The sequence below is a fragment of the Cebus imitator genome, unplaced genomic scaffold, assembly GCF_001604975.1.
Source record: "Cebus imitator isolate Cc_AM_T3 unplaced genomic scaffold, Cebus_imitator-1.0 Scaffold931, whole genome shotgun sequence".
Classification (NCBI taxonomy): Eukaryota; Metazoa; Chordata; class Mammalia; order Primates; family Cebidae; genus Cebus; species Cebus imitator.
The window spans coordinates 110620-115493 of NW_016108246.1; the positions used below are offsets into that span (position 1 = coordinate 110620).

Consider the following 4874-nt stretch of genomic DNA (forward strand, 5'->3'; position numbering starts at 1 on the left):
CTGCAGAAGAAAAACAGTGGGCCCCGTGCCTCACGGTGTACAGACATAAACTCAAGATGAATGAAAGATGTAAATATGAAAGATGTAAATGCAAGACCTCACATCTGAAATGCCTGCGAGAACCTAGAAACACCCTTCCTGACAGAGGATTTGGCACAGCATGGAGGTGTTTCAGTCTCCAAAAGCAAGTGCAACTAAAACAACTATTGCCTAGTGGCACCTAATACACAAAAGAGCTGCTGCACAGAAGAAATGACCAACAGAGTGAACAGACGGCCTGCACAACAGGAGAAAATGTTCCCACACATGCATCTGATGAAGGCTAATATCCAGGATCTACCTTAAAGATGTTAAGCAAATAAATCAGGAAAACGAAAACTCAATGAAGAAAGGGCAAGGGGCATGAAAACATGCACCTCAAAAGAAGGCTTACAGCAACCAACAGACATGACAACATTCCTCTACCTCAGTCATCATCAGAAAAAGGCAAAGCAAAAGGTCCACAAGGTAGTATTGCACACTGGCCAGAATGACGATTAGGACACACACAGTCCACAAGAAGGAGGCAGAGAAGAAGGACGCTGCTCTGCTGCTGATGGAAATGCAAACCAGTTCAGACACCATGGAAAACAACGTGGGGATTTCTCAAATGACTTTCTCCACATCACTAATACTCACAAAAATGTCCATGAAAACCACGCTAACGTTCCGTCTCCTTCCATTCACTATGAATGCTACCAAAAACAAAACACAAATTTTTGAAAGTGCCAGCCAGTGTAGACTTACAGAAAGGTAACCTCTTCAACACTATTGGTGGAGATGTAAACTAGTATACACACTATGAGAAACAGCAAGAGGTTCCTGAAAAACTTCACAGTACAACTACCATGTCAGCTGGCGGCCCCACCACTGGTTCCACATTTAAAGCAGTTGAAATCCCTGGGCTGAAGAGAGCTATCTGCCTTCCACGGGTACTGAGGCACTTGTAACTGTGGCCAAGGTACAGAACCAAGCTACCTGTCCACACACAGCTGCAGGGTTGAAGAAACTGCTGTACAGATACACCATGGATTATGTTCCAGCCATAAAGCTCTGGGAAATCCTGCCATCTGCAGCCACATGAAGAAACCTGGAGAACATCAGGTCCAACGAATGAGCCTGGTAGACAAAGTCCCATTCCACACGATCTCAGGCATGCAGACTGGAAACATCTTCAACTCCTAGAAGCAGAAAGTTCAATAGGGATTACTAGAGGTCACTGGGAAGGTGGAGAGGGTCTGGGAAGGAATCAGTAATGGGTAAAAAGTTACCCTCAGATGAGAACAATCAATTCTGGTCTTCTATTCCATAGCAGGGTGACTGGCCTTAACACAAATGTATCATATGTCTCAAAGTTGCTAGAAGAAAATATTCTGAATGTTGTTATCACACAAAAAAATCATAACTATACGAGGTGAAGAGATGCTAAATAACACAATTTGATCATTACTCAACATACACATGTATCAAAATCTTCCCTGTACCCTCTAATTATATACATTTATATATGGCAAATGATGTTTTAAGATATATAAAGAAAACAATGCCAAAATTCTCATGGAAATGTGAAACACCTTGAATTTCCAAAGTTATCCTGAGAAATACAAACCATGTGGCATGTATCACATTCTGTGAGTTCTACTTAAATGAAAATCCCTAGTTAACCAACCCATATGTTACTAGTAAACACAGAGAAGTACAGACCAGTGAGCAAAATGAGGGCATTCAATAATAAACACAAATTTATACAGAGTGAACACATTTTTCGAAACACTACTAAACTGACACAATGGGAACGGTTTTCAAAACTAGGTATCCATATGCAAAAGAATAATACAGGACTCCTATGGTATGAAATACACAATAATCAACTGAAAAGGATTAAAGATTATACAGAAAACTTGCAACCATAAAGCTCCTATAAAGATAATCTCAGGTGTGTGTATATTTATTGCAACTTTGATGTATGCTCACGATTTGCAAAAACTAACAAAAATACAAGGAAAAGAAAATCATGGACAATGGACTGCTTTGGTAGTGATTTTGTTTTTTCTTGATTGGTAACCAATAGCACAGCTAACCAAGAAATTATACATGTGGGGCCACGTCAAACTGAAGAGTTTGTGCCTAATAAACAATGAACAAAATGAAAAAACATATTAAAAATTGTAAGTAAAGTTTGGGCAAACATTCAGTTGGATAAGGGGTTATTTTTGAAAAGGTACAAGCTAGTAACACTACCAGCTGGCCAAAAAAAAAAAAAAAAAAAAAAAAAAAAAAAAAAAAAAAAAAAAAAAAAAAAAAAAAAAAAAAAGCAGAAAAATAACCAAACCAAATAACCTGAAGAGATATTTGTGTAGACAAGAAACTGTTGTAACATTTGCAAAAATGTGGTTACCATTACTACACATGAGAAAAATGAAGATCAAAGCCACACTCAGATCTTATCTCACTCCAACCAGAATGAACATTACAAACAGATTAAAATATTTAAAAAGACAACTTATAGTATGAATTTCCACAAAGGGGAACTGTTTGTAGAAACGTAAATTAGTATTAATGCTGTAAAAAAAAGTTGGGGGTCCTGCAAAGAATAGAAAAGAAAACTACCATACAATCTAGGATTCCCACTACTGGGTATACATTCAACCTACCTGTCCATCCACAGATAAAGGGATCATACTCTCATATGCATACACTAGAGAATATTCTTTGGCCACCAAAATGATGAAACAGTGTCATGTGGAGCAACCCAGATGAACCTGGAAAACATTATGTTAAATGTAATGAGCTGGGCCAAGAAAGACAAACACTGACTCTTAAGATGTCTATCTTAAAGAGGTAGAAAGCACAATATTGGTTACCAGGGTCTGAGAGATAGAGAGGGAATAGGGATTGGTTATGGAAGCAAAGTTATGTTAACCTTAAAGGAATAAAACTGAGTGTTCTCCTCCTCAGCCTGGTGACTGGAGTTAACAATATTATATTTTTCAAAAGAACAAGAAAGGAGAATTTTGAGTGTTCTCTTCACACAAAAATAATACCTTATGAGGAAATAGAGATCCTAAGTACCCTGATTTGATCATTACCCAATCTACATGTGTAAAAATGTACCCCTAATTATGCACCTTTATGCTGTGAAAAAAAGTTAACAGAAATAAATACATATTGCTAAAAATCACAGGGAACCATAAGAGCAATTCATATCTAAAAGAATCCTGAGAAATACAATCAAAGTGAGGACCCACAATCCTTGATATTAAATCACACTGCCAAGCTGCAGTTATGCAGCAGATATATGGTCCTTGTATAAAAACAATACCTAGAACTGTGGACAAAAACGGGGAGGGCAAAACAAGATCAACGTAAATATGGACACAGTCAGCTCACTTTGCTAAAGACCACGGCAATGTGGAAAGCAGAGTCTGCTGAATGAATACCTTTGAGAAAAATAATATCTGGAAGCAGAAGAGAGAAGAGAGAAACAGGACACTTATTTTACATGATATATGAAAATCAACCCCCTCCCCCAGAAAACAAACAAAAAAAACCCCGAAGACCTGAACAAAAGACCATAAACCACAAAATGTTTTTAACTAAAACACAGGTTGAGCATATATCCCGGGTCACTTGAATCTCTGCTCACCTTTGCAAAGAGAAAAAGAAACAAACACCCTGGAAGAAAAACCTCATTGACAATTAAATGTTTTGTCACTGATAAGTATTTTCTTACATGGGTGACTAAAATTACATGCATAAAACGCAAAAATAAACATGGACTACATCAACCTGAAAAGTTTCTGCACAGCAAAAAAACTACTTTCCAAATAAAAAAGGAATCCTATAGATTAGGCAAAAATTTCAGGTAATCATGTAATTCATGAGTTGTCATCTAAGGTGTACACAAAAAACACTACAAAGTAGCAAAAGAATCTAATATTTCGCAAAGTACATGAACAGACAATTCTGTAACATAAAATCGAACAACAGATAAAAGGTCCTCAAAATTAACTATCTAACAAAGTTAACTGTGAGTGGTTTAACTGAAAACCACACACAGATAATCTCACACTTACTGAATATTCCTAGAAAGTTTTTTAAAAATAGGAGAGGCTAGTCTCAGTGGCTCACGCCAGTAATCCTAGAACTTTGGGAGTCCGAGGCAGCAGATAACCTGAGATCAAGAGTTTGGGATCAGCCTGATCAATATGGAGAAACCCCGTCTTTACCACAGATACAAAAATTAGCCTGGCGTGGTGGCGGGCCCCTGTAGTCCCAGCTACTCAGGAGGTTGAGACGGGAAAATTGCTTGAACCCGGGAGCGCAGGTTGCAGTGACGCAAGATGACACCACTGCACTCCAGCCTGGGCAGGGCGAGATTGTCTCCAAAGGAAAAAAAAAGAAAAAGGAACGTGGGTATGGTTTTGGAGAAAAGCGAACTCATACACTGTAAATGAACATGAGATCAGGGGGATCCATCCAAGATGGCCATTTAGGAACAGCTCAGGATTGCAGCTTCCAGTGAAAGCGCAGAGGCTGAGTGGACACCGCATTTTTATTACCCAAAGACTAGGCAATTCCCAGGAGGAGAAGATCCATGGGTCGCCAGCACGGCTGTTTCGGCCAGTGCGGCTGCTTTGTCGGTGCCCCGGAGCAGTGGTTATCCATACAAAATACACCAGTCCGGGTGCCATTTTGGCTGGCAAATGGAGCCACGGGAAGTCGCCCATTCGTCTGTTTAAAAAGCGGACTGGGCAGGGAACCAGGACAGTAGACTCCAGGGCAAAAAAAGCGCCATGAATCTCAGTGCCACTGTTTAAGCCAGCGCAGTGAGT

At 39.3% G+C, this 4874-nt stretch overlaps 1 protein-coding gene across 2 annotated transcripts in view; it reads right to left on the bottom strand.

Moving 5' to 3' along the window:
- Positions 1-4874, bottom strand: part of LOC108298308 (acyl-coenzyme A synthetase ACSM1, mitochondrial-like) — a 41771-nt gene that overhangs the window by 30142 nt on the left and 6755 nt on the right. For both annotated transcript variants that reach the window (XM_037735721.1, XM_017521005.2), the window contains exons 2-3: positions 2694-2801; positions 1018-1220 (exon numbers count right to left, since the gene is read on the bottom strand). The gene's annotated coding sequence lies outside the window, so the exon portion shown is untranslated. The remainder of the gene's footprint in view (positions 1-1017; positions 1221-2693; positions 2802-4874) is intronic.